Genomic DNA, 22,158 nt, shown 5'->3' with positions numbered 1-22,158 from the left:
TGGCAGTACTCATCTCAGTGATTGGTGTAGTGAGCACCAGGACCTAGACCGAACCGCTGTTGTTTCAGTAACACTACTGAATGAAAGATACCCAGTAAATATGTTATGAATTATTGTCTGCAGATAAAAAAATCAAATATTCATCAAATTACATGTGAATAGTCTCAACTTATCTGTTTTTAAAAAATTCAGAATTGACTTAAAAGTCAAAATGCAATATTCTACAAGACAATTGATTTCTTTTAAAAGTCACTCTCATTCTTCTGCATTTTCTTATAATGAGCATTTGTCAATATCAGCTTTATTCCATTTATACCATACATTTGCAAAACAAGTTTTTATCCCTCAAATCTTGCTGTTCTAAATTCAGGTCTTCAGAAGCAATCTTACATTGGTTATTAAAGTAGGGAAAAAATGAGCAAATGTTGGCTATTGAGGAAAATAAAGAAAAGAAAATCCATCATATAGTTCATTTTATTCTTATATGCTAAATGGTTCCAGGCTTTCTCTTTTTTATTTCTTACTAACTTGCCTCAGCTTTTTAAGACTAAATACAAAAAAAAATTAATGAACACTTCACAGAAAGATAATTATTTTAGAGTCTCTCTGTTTCCTTGCTATGTAGTCAAAGGTAAATCGCTAATCTCAATCTCTTCTAAAATGTTTACATCCTTCCTATATTGCAGAAAATTAATTTTAACTTATTTTATAAGTCATCTATAAGTAATATAAACTGGCCGGGCACAGTGGCTCACACGTATAATCCCAGCACTTTGGGAGGCTGAGGTGGGCGGATCACAAGATCAAGAGATCGAGACAATCTTGGTCAACACGGTGAAACCCCGCCTCCACTAAAAATATGAAAATTAGCTAGGCGTGGTGGTGCGTGCCTGTAGTCCCAGCTACTTGGGAGGCTGGGGCAGAAGAATCACTTGAACCCAGGAGGTGGAGGTTGGAGTGAGCCAAGATCTCACCACTGTACTCCAGCCTGGTGACAGAGCAAGACTCCCTCTCAAAAAAAAAAAAAAAATAATAATAATAATATAAACTACTGCTACTTTTTTATAGAATTTTTACTGACTTTAAATTAAATAATATTCCCATACAGAAATGCTAGAATATACAAATATGAAAAAGAAACAATAGTAAAATCAGCCACAATTCTACAACTACAGCTACTCCCTCACCACCATGAAACAGAAACCTGTGTAACTGCAACCAGGCTTGTGTGCAGCCTGCTGCCCCTTCATCAGCTCTGTGATGTGTAAGTAGAGATGAACCATGCAGGAGACATGGATGTGGGTGGGAAAAGGCAAAACAAAGGCTCTAGTTGCATGATAGGCACTGGCACCTGGTACCCCAGGCCAGAGGTGGAACAGAGGTTGAATATACAAGTAAGAAAGTAGCATTAGATAAACTATAATCTACTTAGACTTTTAACAGAAAGTCATTTTGTGACCTCCTAGTTTTCTCTTCATTGCAGAGAGTCAGAAATAGAAAATATATTTCTCTAAAATATTAATGCATATAATTTTTCAAATTACAAATAATAGAGGTTCCACTGAAAAAAATAAGTGATGTGAAAAAGTACAAACAAAAAGAATTTAAAACCCTAACTTATCACCAAACACTGCCAACATGTCTTGTCACCAACAAGCCTTTTCAACATGTTGTTAGGGGTCAATAGATTTAACACTGAACTGCAAATACTAAGATATTACCTATAGAAAGAATGAACCATTACCTATTATTGTGTCCCTTTATCGTCTTCTTAGTTACAGTCAGTTAGAGTTGGTCCTTAAATACAACTTAGTCACAGTTATATTGAGTGATTTCTGAGTATTAAGAGATTTAATTACTCCAGCTTAAAAAATTATTGCTGGTTGATACAAAAATCAATTAGGTTGCTAAATATCCAGCTTTCACAATCATAAAATCTTTCCTACCTCCACATATTTCTGTTTGGATTAGGTTGGATGACTCCTCAGTTTCCTTCTAGGACTAAAATGTGATTTTCTGAAAAGTAACACAGAAACTAAGACATTCACTTATAAGTTAGTTTTGGTGAGATTTTCTTAAAGTTAACAAAAAATTGATTCAAACTATTTCCTCTAATGTATTTTGACATTTGCTCTTTCAGCATGAAGTTAGTTACCAAGCAAAAGCAGGTTCTTAATAATTTATGTTGTCTACTTTGAATGTGATTACTCATAGGAGTCTGCAGAAATGAATCAATACTTGCTTAGCTTCTCAAAAAAGTAAATCGGAGATAATTGTTACAGTCATGCATGTTAATTTAGGCTGCCAAATTAATTTCTCAACACTCCTTATGCTACAACGGTCTTAATTAAGAAACAACTAAGGTTGCCTTTTCTTCTTATAGGTACTGCTGAGCCATTGGCTCTGAACAAAGTCATTTAACCCCTTTGATGTATGAGATTAAAAAACAAAAACAAAAAGGCTGGGCACGGTGGCTCACGCCTGTAATCCCAGCACGTTGGGAGGCCCAGGCAGGCGGATCACGAGGTCAGGAGATCGAGATCATCCTGGCCAACATGGTGAAACTCCTTCTCTACTAAAAATACAAAAATTAGCTGGGCATGGTGGCACGCATGGTAGTCCCCACTACTCAGGAGGCTAAGGCAAGGAGAATTGCTTGAACCCGGGAGGCAGAGGTTGCAGTGAGCTGAGATCACACCACTGCACTCCACCCTGGGCAACAAACAGAGCAAGACTCTGTCTCAAAACAAACAAAACGAGAAAATCTACAAAGTATTATATATTGTATACTGTGCATCTGTAAAAGGGCTTTACAGTGAGCAAAGTGATTCCATGCTCTGTTTCTCTAATCTATTTTCTGTTCTGCAAGATGTAACCTAGGCCTCCTGGGAAGCTATTTTAATGTGGTGTGGATCTTGACAGTGTCCAATCCCAAGCTCCATATTTTCAGAGGATCACTGACAAATTAGAGTGCCTCAAAGAGAGAAGTCTGAGGAATTGTGATAAGAGGGATGCTTGAAGGAACTGGAAATATTTAACCAAAAGATAAGATGATGTGGTATCATAATAATTTCGGGGATCCTCTTTTGTTCGAATGCCTGTTATATGGTAAAGTTCTTAATTTTATATCTTGTTCCAGATGGCAGAATTGGCACTGATTATTGATAATTACAAGGAGGTAGATAAGATTCAACATAAGAATCTTTTGACAATATACAGGGCTGCCTTACCCAGGAGTGAGCTTCCTGGTGTTAAGGCACTTCCTGAAGGACCACTTAGATGGAGTAAGGGAGAGTTATCTGAGGCCCACTGTCTCAGGCTTTCAATGAATTAAAATGTCAATGAATCACTCATTCATGAGACAGCCTTGTCTTTGTGGTCCAGACCCCATTTTGACGCTTGTTATCATTGTAAGATGAACATCTCAAGTCTCCAAAAGACAAGGAAATGTCAAAAGGCCTGGTAGTTTCCTTATTACATGCCAAGCCATACTTAGAGATTACCCACTAATATCCTATAAGGCTGGTCATTGCTAGGGTAAAGTCAGGCTGTTGGAGAACAAGCATAAGACCAAGGGCATAATTCCCACTTCCAAAAGTTTAAAGAGAGCACTGCCGTTCACGTACAACCTGCTAAATTCTGTTGATCAATCTCATCTAGCCCCTACTGTATAATATTTAGTTTGCACAACACTCCAATATAGTGAGCTCCTGAGGAGCAGAAACTCTGTACTATTTATCTTTATAACTCCATAGCTTATCCAAGTGTTGGCATTTATTAGATACTCAATATATGCTTAATGGAAGAATAGATGAATTCCATTCAAAATAAGCATTGCCTCAGTGCAGGCACTATATCAATGGCAAGATCCAGAATTAAAATAAGACACAATTTTTGCCCTTAAGGAGTGCTCAATAATCAGCAGAATAAATATATGAGGGAATGAGAGCACCTGTATTGGGTGGAATTTTGCCTTTTAAGAGTCCTTTCAACCCTAAGATTCTAAAAATCCATATTCTTTTCCTCAATTAAAATATCTTAGATGCAGCCTGGAGCTGTGGCTCACGCCTGTAATCCTAGCACTTTGAGAGGATCAGTTGAGCCCAGGAGTTCGGGACCAACCTGGACAACATGCTGAAACCTCATTTCTACAAGAAATACAAAAAATTAGCCAGGCGTGGTGGTGCATGCCTGTAATCCCAGTTACTTGGAAGGCTGAGGTGGAAGGATCACCTGAGCCTGGGAAGTCAAGGCTACATTGAGCTGAGATCGTACCACTGCACTCCAGCCTGGGTAACAGGGTGAGACCCTTTCTCAAAAAAAAAACCAAAAAACATATATAGAAAACATAGACAGAGAGAGAGAGAGAGAGAGAGAGAGATTTTAGATGCAAGAACAGGAAAAGTGGCCATGCTATGTTAGGTTATTCCTAGGTTTTTAATCTACTGTGGGCAATACTGTTCAGCTTCCAGTAAGCCAAATAATTTGAGAAGTCAACCTATAGTCAAATTATGGGATTCTTTTAGTGAATTTAAAGAGTTAGAGAACAGAAGATCTTGGTAGAGATTTGTGTCAAATCTATACAAAATACATATTCCTCATATTAAGAAAAAAATAGACTTTCTGGCCCTGAAATTTAAATTTATTCTCTATATACTAAAGAATTCAAACCATATCTATATTAAAAATAATAAATACTGACATAATACAGATTAAATCTGTTAATTTTTGATGTTACTTTTGTTATTCTTCTTCTACAGAGGATGACACAGGACATAGAGGTTTAAGTTATTTGCTCCTATATCATGAAGTAGAAAGGAGTAGACCTAGGCAATTGAGCACCAGAATCCATGACAACTTCACTGATGGCCTGTTGTAATCATGTTCTCTTATATCATGATAAGAATTTTACTTCTTGCTCATCCTAGGAGGCCAATACACTGTAGTATGATTATTTTTGCCAGGTGTCCCATAAACTAGAATCAGTGCTCCATGATTAGTCTCTCTTCTGATGCAATAAGGCAAAAAATCATGCTTGGGGTTTCAGAAGAGATGTACAAAGCAATATGGTGTCATTAAGCATGAAAACATCTAGACCTTTACTGCGTTTCCTTGGTATTACTCATACAAAGTCAGCTGTCACTCTCTCTGCCCCATTCCTCACTCCCCAGTCCAAAAAGCCACATTGTATTAAATAAATAATGATTAAATACAAATATATTATTCTACACATTCACACACTTGCAAAAGGCAACAAGTCACCTGTTTTTCTAAACCATTTTGACTTACTGAGAGATAAGACACTTAGTCTGAAAAGCAAGATAAATTTCATTTTGGAATCAAATTATCTTTTCCTCACTTAGTTTCACATATATTCTGTTTTTCACTTTGGGCTCTAAATAGTTAGTTAATTGGGACTATTTAACAGATTATATGTGTCTCTGCTGAGAGTAATTGTACCTTAACAATAACTGAAGGAATTTTTATTTAATTTGCTAGTTGGTTCATGGTTTGCTAGAGTTAAGCAGAAGCTGGAGTGCTCCTGACTGTAGGAGGTGAAACTCATTCATATTCTTTTGTAAACAAATTAATGGAGAGTGGCCAGTGTGTTTTCATCCCACAAAATCACCTTAGCAACATGGATATAAAAACAGCATGAACTTTCCCTCAGAGCCTCCAGTCTTTCCTAGCGTGAGGCTTCAACAATAAATGAGACTAGCAAAATTCTCCATTTAAGTCAGTCTTATAAAATGAGTTTCAGAATTTCCACGAAACATAGATTTTAACAGTAAAATAAAAAGAGGCTAAATTTCTCTTATGTAGAATGATTAGTATTTCTCAACAGGACTGTATTTGTTTTTTATTTTCCTGACATGGCAGGAAACACCATGTACCCTTTGCTTGACCAAGTTTCAAATAATTTTAGAAAAAAAAAAGGCAGAGAAAGTTATATTTTCAAATAATTAGGTCTGACTAACTTGAATCATGGGCTCTATAGTCACCAATTATACTTACATCTTATTCCTCTGGAGTTTGAGGAATATGAGCTCTCGAAAATTGAAAAAGTGAAAGCCACACTGCAATCATCAAGTCCATGCTAACACCTGTGGGCAGGGCAAATCCTGGCAGAAGGTTGCTCTCAGATATCTGTGGGAAATAAGCCACAAAGCTTGCTTTGTTTTGTGTGTTTTTTCATCAACTCTCATCTCTCTCACACGGAAAGGCCAGAAAACTCTCTACTTTTTTATGGATTTCTTATACTTTTGTTTTTTGTTTTGGTTACTGCTTATCCACACTCTAGAGAAAGGAAAGCCAGTGAAACTATAGAACAAATGTATTTAAGAACTAAGCCTCTGGGTCTCTGACATCCGTTATCTTCTCAGTTTCTTGTCTACCTTCCAGATTTAAAGGCAAGAATGATGAACACATAAAAAACACCTTTTCTTATGATGGTCTACTTTTTAAAAATTTTCGAATATTGCAGTAAGTCCTCAGCTAATTGTGTAAACAAAATTTTCACTGCTAATTTTTGAACTATGTGGAATATTGGGTAGGGAGTACCTCAGTAGATCACCTGGCTGGCAGATGAATTCTTGCCTGCCCCAATATGTAATGGCAGCGATGCATACTTGTAATGATTAGGGTCCATTATCTGTGCCAGAAGGGTGACTCTTTTCCTGGTCTTTGTACATGAAATCTCAAGTGCTGGTTGACTGAGAAGCAAATAGAGCTTAAAATCTTGCTAGTAAAAGCAGTCATCTTCTGTGAACAGAAATGCTAGATAGACCTGCAGAGTTCATTGTTGCAGAGTCAGAAGCACAAACTCTTCATGTGGGTCTCTAGGAGCAATAGCAAAAGGGGCCACTCTTACTTTTAAACTTTACTTCTGTCTACTAGGGACATAACACTAGATAATGATCAATGATTTAGGATGTATCCTGCATCCTAGAGAATGGCACCCCATCTTTGCAGAGTGTTATCTCCAATCTTGTGCCTCTATGCCTTCAAAAAGCAGTTCCATCACTCTGTAAGACTGGTAGCTTTTTGGTGGTACGGTCTGTTACGGGAACAATGTTCTTCATTGTGATATGTCCACGGCCATACCTTTTTCTTCTTTCTTCAAAATGGTCCTTAGTCTGATACAATGTCAAGTGGGATACTATGTCTATGGATCAAGCATTCCGTAAACCTTCAGATATTGGAGATGGTCGAGGTTCCACAAGTGGCAAATGAAAACCCATACCTAGAATATGTGTTGATTCCAAATGAATAGCTGCCTCTTCGAGAATATAATCAACTTAGCACCAAGTGACTGGTTTGTCTCCTGGAAACATGGCATCCTATCAGGCTTTAGTATCGTTCTCTGATGCAGGCTAGTTGAATATCTGATAGCAGTGGTAGTTAGCCATAGTGGTTATCAGTCTATGATGCTGGTAGGACCCATGAATAGTTTTCATCCCTGATAGTCTCTTCGTGCATTCGTTGTACCAGCACCATGGTAGCTGATGACAGAGGCTGGCTGTCACATGTCAGCCAGCAGCAGACACAGTCATTCTGTCCACTTGAGTTCAGTGCTGTTTTCATGATAAATGCTTTCTGGTAGGCATTAATAGAAACTTTTCAAATTTGTATTTACTCAAATAGTTCCATTACATGCCTCCTCCCCAGACTTCCTTGTCCCCAAGCTTTCCATTTTTTTATTTCCAATCTCTGATCAAGCAGTCAAGCTAATTGCCACTGCTCAGAAATTTCTGTATATTCTTATCTTGGGCAATTTTTCTTTCCATGCAAAGTATATGTCCTGGTACAATGCCTGAAACTCTGCCCATGAGAAAATCTTTACTCATTGCTTTCTTTCATGGCCCTGCTGAGTGGGATTGTAATAAAGCAGCAGCTCACTTTCAGTTTGTACTTAAACATGGAGAATACCCACCCATGAACTAAGCTTAGCCTTTTTTCTTCTCCATAAGCTGGTCAAAAAGCTATAGATGGGAGCTAAGGGAGAAGTACAAGTGCAACTGTGATGAATAACAAAAGGGTGTGGCCACCTGCACTTGCAGCTTATTGTGCTGTACAGCCCTCCTCAGGTCCAGTCCTGGATGTACGTTCTCACTGTAGGATGGAATGCTTCTTGGATCGTCTACTCTTCTGAATTTATGAGATGATTAAAACTCAGCTGATGATGGACAGCTCTGGCCACACAGTCATTTGATATCCCAAAGTCAGATGCTCTGTCTCTATCAGAACAAAGTAGCACATCAGGAAATGTTTTGAAAAGAGGTATAATACTCTGCTGCAAGAGGCATGACCTTGTTCTAGAACCCTGGGAAAATCACGGTGATTTTCCTAGTAGGGCTTGCCAGAAATTTCATGTGGTATCTCTTTCTACCACAGATAACATTATGTCTTTATGATGGCACTAATCTCTGCCTTTCTTCTTGAACCACAATGTTGTTTTTGAGATGATATTGTCGAATATGGGCAGTTTCAGTGGCTTCTACTTAGTCTTCCAGCTTAAATACTTCTTACCCAATACTGAGTCCAAGGCCTCAATATTAGGGTTCTTACAATTACATTGTGTGTCCACTCCACTTGTACACTTGGGGACTGATGAAATTACCAATGAGTAGGTATGTGGTTCCACTGTGTGAACCAGACCTATGATAGGACTCCATTTATTACTTGGCTCCTCTATGCCCCTACTCTAACACAGAGGCCATGATGATACTTTAGGTCCCTGGCTATGAATGTTAACTCAAATACCATATTTGCATCATTCAAATGAGTTTTTTTCTTTCCCCTGGTATATAAGTTTACTCAAATTAATTGTCATAGGTCCCTTTGAGAAAGAACTGAGGGAATTATTACCATATTTGCTTGCGGTGGTATTTCAGGGCCTTTCTTTATGGGAAACCAATCTCTCTCACAGTCAATGACTTCTGGGTCAGAAAATTGGCTTCAGTTTGAAAACAGAACAAAGAAACATGACCTTTTATTGTGACAGCTTCCTCAAGCTCCTGATCATTCCACCTTGATTTCTTTATTATTTTTTAATTTTGAGACAAAGTCTCACTCTGTCATGCAGGCTATAGTGCATGACTCTCGGCTCACCACAACCTCCACCTCCCAGGTTCAAGCCATTCTCCTGCCTCAGCCTCCCAAGTAGCTGAGATAACAGGTGGCTGTCGCCATGCCCAGCTAATTTTTGTTTTCTGTTTTTGTTTTAGTTTTTATTTTTGTGTTTTTTTTTTTGGAGACGGAGTCTTGCTCTGTCGCCAGGCTGGAGTGCAGTGATACAATCTTGGCTCACTGCAACCTCCACTTCCCTGGTTCAAGTGTTTTTCCTGCCTCAGTCTCTTGAGTAACTGGGAATACAGGCGCGCACCACCACGCTCAGCTAATTTTTGTGTTTTTAGTAGAGACGAGGTTTCACCATGTTGGTCAGGATGGTCTCCATCTCTTGACCTCGTGATCCACCTGCCTCGGCCTCCCAAAGTGCTGGGATTACAGGCGTGAGCCACTGTGCCTGGCCCTGTATTTTTAGTATAGACAAGGTTTCATCATATTGGCCAGCCTGGTCTCAAACTCCTGACCTCAAATAATCCACCTGCCTCAGACTCCCAAAGTTCTGAGATTACAGGCGTTAGCCACTGCCCTTGGCCCACCTTGATTTCTTTTGATTGCGCACATTGAGCGATGCCTGTTGGCTGCCCTAAGGATACATGTTCTGTTAACCATCTTCAAAGCTCGTCACTGGCCATACCCCGGCTGACAGTCCATTAAAATAACTACACACACAATTTCTGACCGTTAAATGCCACCACCTGTTTTTTGTATGCTTGCTTGTTTGTTTTTAATGTTGGGATCTAATCATCCCCGTTGCTATGAGGAAGTTAGCACTGGTCTTCTCTTGAAAGACACTACTGAGTTTTTCAATGATGCTGGGACCCTTCTCACCTGCACATTTCTTATTGTATTGCTAAATGGTGTGTTCTCTGGGTGCTCCCACAGAACATAGTCAACTGGTAGGTATTTTGATCCTTATATACCATATCTACTCTAGCAAGCCACTTCTCTAAGCCTTTGATCTCTTTCCACTATTTGCATAACAGTTCTAGAATTTCTAACATCAGTTTTTCCAAGCTTCTGAAAGTCAATGACTAGCATATTGGTAACGATCTTCAGGGTCCTTACCAGTGTGTTATATTCTGTATCACTGAAGGGTGGTCCTATATCAGCAAATTCTCCCTTATCCAGCCTTTTATTCTCTCCCCACTTGATCCAGCATCCTCAAGATCCAGTACTCATCTTCTCCCAGCTCCTGATAGTACATGTTTTCTAGATTTTACAACAGTCCCTTTCCTCCACTAGCAGGCCCTGAGATTCCCAGACCAGATTGTGTTCTCCTGACTCCAGTTTTTTTTTTCTTGTCCTGTGACCAGGAGAGAAAGTGGAAGTAGATTTTTTTTTTTTTTTTTAGACGGAGTCTCGCTCTTTTGCCCAGGCCAGAGTGCAGTGGTGCTGTCTCGGCTCACTGCAAGCTCTGCCTCCTGGGTTCACGCCATTCTCCTGCCTCAGCCTCCTGAGTAGCTGGGACTACAGGCGCCAGCCACCGTGCCCGGCTAATTTTTTGTATTTTTAGTAGAGACGGGGTTTCACCGTGTTAGCCAGGATGGTCTCGATCTCCTGACCTCGTGATCCGCCTGCCTCGGCCTCCCAAAGTGCTGGGATTACAGGCATGAGCCACCGTGCCCGGCCGGAAGTAGATTTTGAGAGAAGGAAGGTACATGTCAGTTTATAAGACAAAGCCTTCTGAATTGTTTTCAACAAAGAGGGAATGCTAAGTTTTAGTGGAGAAAACTGGGTCACTAATGCAGTAGCAGTGAGTTCAGAAAAACCTGGGGTTTCAAGGTGTTTTTAGTGCCTCAGCTCAGATGTCACCATGACAAGTCTCAAAGTCTCACTCCTTCCTAACCAGGTGCTGACCTTAACCTAACACACTTGACTGGCAAGGGTAGAGAATTCAACTTTTTCAAGAGATCCACTACTCTTATAATTAACTCTTCAAATTTTTCTCCCCTTTCCAATAGTAGAAAAAGATTTTTTTTCCACCAAAACTAACTTTCATATTTTGCCTTAAACTGATCATTAGTCTCCCTTAGCTGTTTATTATCCTCCAATGCCTTGATGGAATGAGCCATTTGATTCACCTTTTCTTGTAATTGCTATGCTCCTTCTACCTTTCCAAGGACTGAGATATTTCACCTGCCTATTCCCACATCAATCTATCACCTATGAGAGTTTTAATAATTGCAGGACAGTGGCTAACCATATTCTACCTACCAACAGTGACAGGATTCTTATTCCCAGCCAGCTCCAAAATTCTGAGTCTCCTTCCCAGGACCACTCCTGGCATCAACAGTCATTGGTTGGATTCCACTAGAAACAGCCCCTGAGCTGGATAATTGCATCCACGTGGCTTATTGAAGCTACTCTCAGGAACAATGCCTAAGAGAGTAAAGAAAATAACATTGCAGACTGGGATAAATTAAACTAAAAACAGTTGCAAAAGAAGTCTAAACTGATTACCTGGGCAGATCTAATGCTGGAATAACTTCCCCAAATTGGAGAAAGTGATACAGACAGGAGACAGGGAAATACTGAGTAGAAGAGGGTGGTTCCCCAGCAAAGGCCCCACTCTAAAGCCTGGAAACCTGCGGCCCTAAATGGGAACAGGCATTCCTGGTTTTGTGCCCAAAGCGTTGCCCTTTGGCCTACCATACCCTGTATCCTGTACCCATATAAACCCCAAACCTCTGGCTCCAAGAGGTGATGAGCAGAAGAACCGAGGAGCAGAAGAACTGCATGGCAGAGAAGGAGAGAAGAAAAGGAGCATCTGAACATCAAGAGGAGTCCAGCTGGGGATGGTAAGAGAGGAGTTTGGCCAAAGAAGAGCCGAACTGCAGGGAAGATCATCTTCCCACTCCATCCCCCTTCCAACTCCCCATTTATCCCACTGAAAGCCACCTCCAACACTCAATAAAACCCTTGCATTTACCAATCTTCAAGTCTGTGTGTAACCTGATTCTTCCTGGACATCAGACAAGGGCCCAGGTACCAAGGGGGCACTGAGCTGGTTAAAACTTAAGCTGTCTATGGACAGTAGAGCTAAAACAGCCCTGTAACACTGGGGCTTCAGGAGTCACAAGCACCCACCCCTAGATGCTGCTGTGGGGCCAGAGCCCAAAAGCGCTTGCCCTGGTTTCTGCACCTGCCTATTGGCATGCTCCCCCTCCTGTAAGGGGTTTGAGCTCATGGTGGCCAAATAAAGAGCCACACCCCTGTCACACTTCCTTCAAGGGCAGCCAAGGAACTCGCCCATTTCAAAAAAAGATGAGAGGTGCATTTTGTAACATCCCACTTTGGAGTCATTGCATATGGGCTGCTATGAGGAAGGGTTTATAATATTGGGCAAAACAGCTCTTTGGCCCAAGGCCATCTCCAAAGGAAATTAAGAAAATGAATGCTTACAGCCTGCATCCTGAAGGGGGATCTCCGCCACACACCAAACAATTACTTTTGGTCTTGGCTATCTTATATGATTTGGGGGCAACACAGTTAACTCCCTAAATATGTTTTATTTAGGTATATCTTATTTTATGGTTAATGTTTTTAATGTTTGTAAACCCTTACCACACCCAAACAACAAAAGAGGAGATGTTCTAGAGCTATTCAAGGCAAAAGGGAAAATTCAACCTAGAATAACAAACCACAAAAAACTTAGACATATATAACCTATACATCTGAAGAACCACAGTTTGACTGTGTCAGGGAATTTGCAAGAGCCTTTGTACTAAGATCATGGTTTCTTAATTTGTGAGTAACCAGAAATGTGGATTTTTACGACAAGACGAAAGGAGAGGTATGCTTTCATCTGGCATTCTTTAGAGGTTTGTGGTAAAGTAGGATTTTACAGAGAGATTCTTTTGCTGCAATCAAAGTCAGAATCCCAAAGAACATGTACTAAGTGGCTTGGAAACCTCAGGTAAGCAAATGTAGTATTTGGAGGTTTCAATACGGTTTATTTAAATGTAGAAAGTACTGGGAAAGTTTGCATTGAAAACAGTTATAAATGCTTTAGAATCTTTATTTTATTATCTGTACCATACTTTAATGTGTATGTGCATGTGTGTGTATTACCATGAGTGGGAAATGGCCAGCAATAAGTAGACTGACATAATGGATTAGGAAGGTAGGAGTTGTGATTCTGTGATGGTTTCTGTTATGATAACTAGAAAATACACACACACACACACAGAGGGAGAGAGAGAAAGAAAAAGAAAGAAAGAGAGCAGGGTACTATAAAGGAAACTATAAGTACCGAACTAAACTGCCAAAAAGAAAAAGATAGTCAATTTCAAAATGAGAACTTGTGTCTGTGCATAATCAGTTATCTTTAATTCTATCAAGTTAAAGGGAACCTGGGCAAAAGAAAATGTGGGGCTCTCAGACTATCCATTCTCTAGGGTAGAAATCATCTAATTAGCTTTCTGATGAATTAAATTTGAGCTGAAAATAATTACATAAATTACTTCTGTAGTAAAATAATTCAGAGTTCATTTATTTGAAATAATGTACACTTGGACTTGTCATGTTGCTGGTTTTCTCACTTAGACATTCATTTATCATCGCAGCTAAAAAATCATTTATTAAAAATTATTTAAATGCATAAAAATGATCTATGTCACCAAGGTATTCATTTTCCTCTCACCTTTTTTACAAACACCTACTATATTTCAGACATTGCCAGGTACAGTGAATTAAAGATGACTAAAACAATTCTTGTTTTCAAGAAATTCACAATTTAGTAAGGTAGATAGATATAAATAAATATACCAGCTACAGAATAATATACAAAAGATGGTGAGTCATTAAATGGAACAATTATTGTCTATCATATCCCACGTTCTAATATTCATAAAATAGAATAAAAAGTACATGTTCATGATACACGAACTCATGGGAGGAGACATTTTATCTGGATTGGTTTGGAAATGAATAAGGATGTATATGTTTTAGGTAAGTTCATATTTAAGAGTTGCACTGGTCCAAGTGAAATAAGAGTAAGAGACTGAGTACTGATGTCCTCAAGCAATATGCATTCAGCTGTATATAGAAGCTGAAAAGAGAAACTAGATATATAGGTTTAGGTTAGAATAATGCCCTGAGGGTAAAGAGGCAGAAAGGGGTATGGGAATTGAAATTATTGGCAAGACACTTGTTCAACTCCATAGATTATGGTGTTCTCTATATTTAAACACCGTAGATCATGGAGTCTAAGCAAGGTAAGGAAGAAAGTGGTGACAAATAGCTGAGAAATTGGAAGAGAATGAAGCAATCATTGAAATATAACTTTTTATGAGGCTAACAAGTATGGTAGGGTGATGGAGTAAAAGCTGGAATGGTAAGTTGTGGTTTGAGGTAAATTATTGGAGTTTGATATTTCAAAGCAGGAGACTTTCAAATCATCACAAAGGTAAGCACATATGAAAGTCAAAGGAGTTACAGAAATTGAAGAACTCTGAGGGGCAAGAGCATTGAGTCATCCATTTGCAGTTGAAAGTAAGGAGGAACGTGGGGGAGAGGAAGACAGGGGGCCAACTGTGTCGTCAGTGCAAGAATGCTCACTACACACAGCAGCTCACTTGTTAGGACGCCCCCAGAATTGAATTGGTGGATATCTTCTCTTGCCTGGGGGAGAATGTAAAGATGACAAAGAGAATTACCTCTAGGAGGCCCAGTTTTATCATGATCCCAGCTGTTCCTGTCAGAAGGATCTAAGGTCTCTAAATAGGCATCAAGCAGAGATAATTTACCTCTCAACACAAGCACAGAGATTAGAAACACAATCTTAAGGGTCTGTATACTTTATTGTGTTAATTTCCTCCTTAAAAAGAATTTTCTGTCTGGCTGCTTCTAATTAGAAGGACGTGGGGTAACAGAAAACTTAACCGTTCTGGGGCTCAGAAAGTCTTTATTGGCCCAGTTCTATATCCTGGATTAGTTGCCTTGTACACAAGTCACCTAATATCTCTTACCTTCACTCCAGCAAGAGAGCATTTGGGAGCTAATATGAAATAGAAAGAAATATACCGTGCTCAAGAAACTAAGAGAAAACCACTGAAGTTGGAGAAACTGATGAGGAGAAGCTGCACCTCAGAGGGGGGTGAAGACAATCAAATGAATAATGGATAGAAATTGCATTTGTACTAATGCTCTCCCTATCCCTTGCCCCCACCCCCCGAGAGGCCCCAATGTGTGATATTCCCCTCCCTGTGTCCATGTGTTCTCATTGTTCAACTCCCACTTATGAGTGAGAATATGCAGTGTTTGGTTTTCTGTACCTGTATTAGGACAAATACCTACTGCATGTGATGGGTTGATGGGTGCAGCAAACCACCATGGCATATGTATACCTACGTAACAAACATACAAACATGCACGTTCTGCACATGTATCCCAGAACTTAAAATAACTTCAAAGTTGATTTCAAACTAAACTACAAGTCTACAGTAACCAAAACAGCATGGTACTGGTACCAAAACAGATATATAGACCAATGGAACAGAACAGAGGCCTCAGAAATAACACCACATATATACAACCATCTGATCTTTGACAAACCTGACAAAAACAAGAAATGGGGAAAGGATTTCCTATTTAATAAATGGTGCTGGGAAAACTGATTAGCCATATGTAGAAAGCTGAAACTGGATCCCTTCCTTATACAAAAATTAACTCAGGATGGATTAAAGACTTAAATGTAAGACCTAAAACCATAAAAACCCTAGAAGAAAACCTAGGCAATACCATTCAGGACATAGGCATGGGCAAAGACTTCATGACTAAAACACCAAAAGCAATGACAACAAAAGCCAAAATAGACAAATGGGATCTAATTAAACTAAAGAGCTTCTGCACAGCAAAAGAAACTATCATCAGAGTGAACAGGCAACCTATGGAATGGGAGAAAATTTTTGCGATCTATTCATCTGAAAAAGGGCTAATATCAAGAATCTACAAAGAAAAAAAAATTTACAAGAAAAAATCAAACAACCCCATCAAAAAGTGGGCAAAGGACATGAACAGACACTTCTCAAAAAAATACATTTATGCAACCAACAGACATATGAAAAATGCTCATCATCACTGGTCATTAGAGAAATGCAAATCAGAACCACAATGAGATGCCATCTCACACCAGTTACAATGGCAATCATTAAAAAGTCAGGAAACAACAGATGCTGCAGAGGATGTGGAGAAACAGGAATGCTTTTACACTGTTGGTGGGAGTGTAAATTACTTCAACCATTGTGGAAGACAGTGTGGCGATTCCTTAAGGATCTAGAACTAGAAATACCATTTGACCCAGCAATCCCGTTACTGGGTATATACCCAAAGGATTATAAATCATGCTACTATAAAGACACATGCACACATATGTTTATTGCAGCACTATTCACAAGAGCAAAGACTTGGAACCAACCCAAATGCCCATCAATAATAGACTGGATAAGGAAAATGTGGCACATATACACCATGAAGAACTATGCAGCCATAAAAAAGGATGAGTTCATGTCCTTTGAAGGGACATGGATGAAGCTGGAAACCATCATTCTCAGCAAACTATCGCAAGTACAGAAAACCAAACACCGCATGTTCTCACTCATAAGTGGAAGTTGAACAATAAGAACACATGGACACAGGGAGAGGAACATCACGCACCAGGGCCTGTTGGCAGGTGGGGGGCTGGTGGAGGGATAGCATTAGGAGAAATACCCAATGTAAATGATGATTTGATGGGTGCAGCAAACCACCATGGCACATGTATACATATGTAACAAACCGGCACGTTGTGCACATGTACCCAAGAACTTAAAGTATAATAAAAAAGATTATAAATTAACACAATTATTTTTCTGATAAAAAAAATTGCATTTGTACCAGGACACCCTGCCAGATATTATCATTGTAGTTTTTCTCTGGGAATCAAGGTGCTAAGAGTCACTTTAGATTTCTGTATCATTCCGGATACAGCCAGGAAAACACTAACCACTCTAAGACTTTCAAAAAGATGGATGTGGTTACACAGCTTCCTGAGTTCAGATTCCTTAGAAAGGACAGCGTGAGACAAGGATTTGTGTGCACGTGACTTTCTTTAGGAAGAGCTTGTGGAGGAGGACTAAAGCAGGATAGAGAAAAGAGCAAAGCAAAGATGTGGTTTAAGCAAACCCCATTCCTTGGCCTGATCCACAGAGGGAGGAATCTGGAACATAAAACATGTCACAAAATCATCCCCTCCTTGACAAAAGGAAGTTGACATTTTATAACCTTTATCATCATCAGCTGCACCTGCTCTGTGAGCTCCTACCCGGCAAGTCTTAACAAAGGGACAGTTTTGAGGCCTTAGCAATCAAAGCTTATAGCAGGGTAATAAGTGCACCAACCCACTAGGAAGATCTAGACAGAAACTAGAGTACCTCCTGAAACAGCTGATGGGAGAACAGAGAAGCTCAAGAGGGAAAGGTGAGGCCACTCCGAGTTTGGCAATAGCAGGAAATAGCTATCATTCCGAGGCCTGGCAAGACCAGTAGAACAGGTGGTACTACAAGAGCCCAGAAGCCAGGCCAACCTGTGGGATTGAGACATGGCAGGCACTTACCCGGGGAGCTGGGACCCACAAGAAGAGGTGCTTTTTTGTGGAAATTGGTACTGTGGAAGAGATGCTGCTGAAAATGCCATGAAAATGGGGGGTGGGAGGAAAAAAATATGTATGACTGCCATCTTTCCATCGCCTGACCCTAATCTTGCCTCCTATTGGATAAACCTACCAGTGAGCACAAGAGCCTCTAGAAGACACTTTTCCGTCACTCAGAGCAGAGTAGGGGAAGCTTGGGGAACAGATCTCAGGGCCAACAGGAAGTTAAGTGAGTGCCCACTAGAGGAACTGAGGGCAGCTCCTACTAGAAGGGTCAAACTGTAACTCCCCTGTCTGAAACCAGAGAATTCAGATCATCAGACTGTCTGCATGTAGTGACTCAAAATCGGGGGAAGAAAAGCTGATTAGGATGCTGAGTCTCTGAAGTGACAGCTCCCCAAATCAAGTCCAATTCTTGGCTTGCTGGACAGTTTGCAATCCCAACAGTTGCTATGTATAGGGAGTAGATCTTGTTCACATTTTAAAATATATAATGTACAGTTCTTATTAATGCCTGATGGGCATCCTGAGGATATATAGATGTCTCCTGTAACTCTTTACCTTTTCTACTTTCTAAAGAAGTAAAATTCTGTTTACAGCTGTCAACCAGAAAGTATCTGAGACAGATCTCAGTCAATTTAGAAGTTTGTTTTGCCAACGTTAAGGACAATGCCTGGGAGGAAAAAAACAAACAAACAAACAGACACAGAATCATAGAAACAGTATGTGGTCTGTGCCTTTCTCCAAAGATGATTTTGAGGGCTTTAATATTTAAAGGGGAAAAGCAGGCTGGGAAAAAAAGGGTAAACGGGAGGGTATGGATACATTACTAAATCTACATTGCAAGAGAAAAGGAGCAGGTAGAGTAATAGTCATGTATTCCTCTGGCACTCAGTAAATTAGTGCTCTATAGAAGATGAGGTGAACCTAGAGCAGCTACCCGTGGAGATTTTTTAACCTTTTATCTGAAGCTATCTGCTTAGGAACAAAAGGAAAGGCAGCTTCTTGCATGACTCAGCTTTCATCTTAATTTTTTTCCTTTTGGCACAGTGAATTGGGGTCCCAAGCTTTTAATTTTCCTTCACACAGCAAATTGTGAGTGGGGGCGGGTAGGACTAATAATATTCAATTGTCTTCAGGAATAAGAAATTTGACAATGCCACTCTTGCCCTTGAAAACCTGCATCAGCAACACAACTTTGGTAACAGCGTTAGATTACATGATTCCTAGGAAATGGAAACCAAAATGACAGCTGAGTAAAAAAATTATGAAAAGTAAAATAGACCAACAGACTACACAGGTTTTTGGAAACAAAATAACTTACCTTTTTTATCTTTCATTCCCCATTTAAAATTGATTTCTGTATTTTAAATCTACTGATTTGTATTTTTTTATTGATCCCATTGACTCTTATCACATATCTATATAATATTTTCTCTCCAAAGTGGCTATAAAAATATGCACTGACAATCTGCAAGATACTCATCTAGAAGGAATGATCTATGGACATTTTGATGAAATGCTTTATTCCAATCTCATGCTTGGCTGGTGGTATTTTACAGGTTCATTTGCAAGTAGGTTCATTTTTTTAAACTTGCTTTTCAAGGTGGTGATGAGAAATTGGTAATTTATAACTTCATAATACCATACTCAGGTACTTCGTTGTCTTGGGATTCATATATCTTAATTGAATATAGAACATCACCATTTGAGCCTCAAAAAGTATTTGCAAGGAGATATTTCTTTTCCTATAATGAGGCTTAAAGGATCTGGGGCAGAAAGTTCTGATCAATTCAGGAGGTACTGCTTGTCCCCCAGAGGAGCCTGCAAAGATCAAATCCATGTTTTTATATGAGAACTTTCTGAAGTGCTTGAAGCAACTGCTAAAGTGTCTGGAATGTCTAGTGGTTTAAATGGTCTTTTCTGAGAAATGTTAAACATTAACTTTCTGAAAATGCATGATTAGAGAAGGAATAGAATGAATTCACGTACAAGAGTGGTATGAAGGGTAGTGTGTTTGGCCATTCTTGCATTGTTTTAAAAAATGCCCGAGACTGGGCGGATCACGAGGTCAGGAGATCCAGACCATCCTGGCTAACATGGTGAAACTCTGTCTCTATTAAAAATACAAAAAATTAGCCAGGCATGGTGGCACATGCCTGTAGTCCCAGCTACTTGGGAGGCTGAGGCAGGAGAACAGCTTGAACCCAGGAGGCAGAGGTTGCAGTGAGCCAAGATCGTGCCAGTGCACTCCAGCCTGGGCAACAGAGCAAGACTCCATCTCAAAAAAAAAAAAAATGCCCGAGACTGGATAATTTATAAGAAAAGAGGTTTAATTGGCCAATGGCTCTGCAGGCTGTCCAGGATACACAGTATTGGCATCTGCTTCTAGGGGGGCCTTAGGAAGTTTTACTCAGGGAGGAAGGTGAAGCGAGAATAGGTATCTTACATGGCAGAGCAGGTGCAAGAGACAGAAAGTAGTGGGGAGGTGCCACACACATTTAAACGACCAGATCTCCTGAGAACTCACTCACCATTGCAAAGACAGCACCAAGCCATGAGGGTCTGCCCCATGATCCCAACACCTCCCACTAGGTTCCACCTCCAGCACTGGGGATTACAATTCAACATGAGATCTGGGCAGGGCAAATATCCAAACTATATCAGGCAGCAAGTAAGTCACATATAGGGAGAAACATAGTGTGTTTTTTATTTTTTCACTTTACAAACTCCTCTTTCATAATAATGTTTTATCATGGTGGGAAATTACAAGAAAGAGTACTGGAAAAGTAGAGGAAGAATATTGGGAAGGGAAAGTATGGTTATGTTTTAAATAGATTAGAAAGGGGATTGCCTCTCATTCCAATGCTACCAGTCTGCCTTCTATGATGTAGGCAGTAGACTCCCCAGCAGAAAGTAGTGTCTTGAGGTCGTCTACTCTATCTCCCATCCTTTAAGCAAAATTATGCCAGATACAAGATAAAACATAGGAAACAGGAAAAAATCCATAAAATATCACATGAGCTATAATGAAAAGCTCTCCTTGCTGCCATGTCAATTCTCATCAATACAAAAGCGCCAAGTAGATAGTTTGATCTCTATAAGTGACTAAAGACAATTAATCTGGCCACTTTCATGGTGACCATCTCAGTAAGATGGAGACATGGGGAGATTTTTCTAAAAGAGACTCTAGATCCTGTGGCATCTGTCCACTTTTCTCAGAGTTGTCCTCTTTCACTCTAGCCTTTAAAGACCATCATTTTCATCAGCCACACATGTGTATTGGGCACCCACCTTGTGGGACATACATCATACTATACTATGAGGGATGCCTAAGGGAGAGAAAATGGCCTCTCATGTCCAGGAGCTACTGATCTCACTAGCTCTGTCTGTTCCTCTCCTCTTCTACCCTTCAATGATTCTAGCATTCTGGAAGATTGCGCACACATGCTCCTTTGCATGAGTTCTCTAATCACAATAGTTTCCTTTCTGAATGTCTCTTACTTTCTGGAATCAGGAACTACAAAAAAAGTGGGGGAGAGGGTGTCACCAGAGGCTGGAGTGGCTAAGAAATACTTCTGAAATAAGAAGATATAAAGGTTGAGCCTAAAAGAACCAGCCATAGTGGGACAAGCGTGGAGAGGTAGGAAGGACTATCTAGTGAAGAAGATGATATATGAAAGGTCCAGAGGTATGGAATCAGAAATGCAGAATGTGTTCTGCTTCAGCAACTGTGGAAAAAAGTTTGTATAGTGCCAAAATCACAAGCATTCTTGTACACCAATAACAGACAAACAGAGAGCCAAATCATGAGTGAACTCCCATTCACAATTGCTTCAAAGAGAATAAAATACCTAGGAATCCAACTTACAAGGGATGTGAAGGACCTCTTCAAGGAGAACTACAAACCACTGCTCAATGAAATAAAAGAGGATGCAAACAAATGGAAGAACATTCCATGCTCATGGGTTGGAAGAATCAATATCGTGAAAATGGCCATACTGCCCAAGGTAATTTATAGATTCAATGCCATCCCCATCAAGCTACCAATGACTTTCTTCACAGAATTGGAAAAAACTACTTTAAAGTTCATATGGAACCAAAAAAGAGCCCGCATCGCCAAGTCAATCCTAAGCCAAAAGAACAAAGCTGGAGGCATCACGCTACCTGACTTTAAACTATACTACAAGGCTACAGTAACCAAAACAGCATGGTACTGGTACCACAACAGAGACATAGATCAATGGAACAGAACAGAGCCCTCAGAAATGATGCTGCATAGCTACAACTATCTGATCTTTGACAAACCTGACAAAAACAAGAAATGGGGAAAGGATTCCCTATTTAATAAACGATGCTGGGAAAACTGGCTAGCCATATGTAGAAAGCTGCAACTGGAT

Source organism: Hylobates moloch, unplaced genomic scaffold (genome assembly GCF_009828535.3).
Source record: "Hylobates moloch isolate HMO894 unplaced genomic scaffold, HMol_V3 SCAFFOLD_13, whole genome shotgun sequence".
Taxonomy (NCBI): Eukaryota; Metazoa; Chordata; class Mammalia; order Primates; family Hylobatidae; genus Hylobates; species Hylobates moloch.
Note: the sequence above shows the minus strand (reverse complement) of the source record.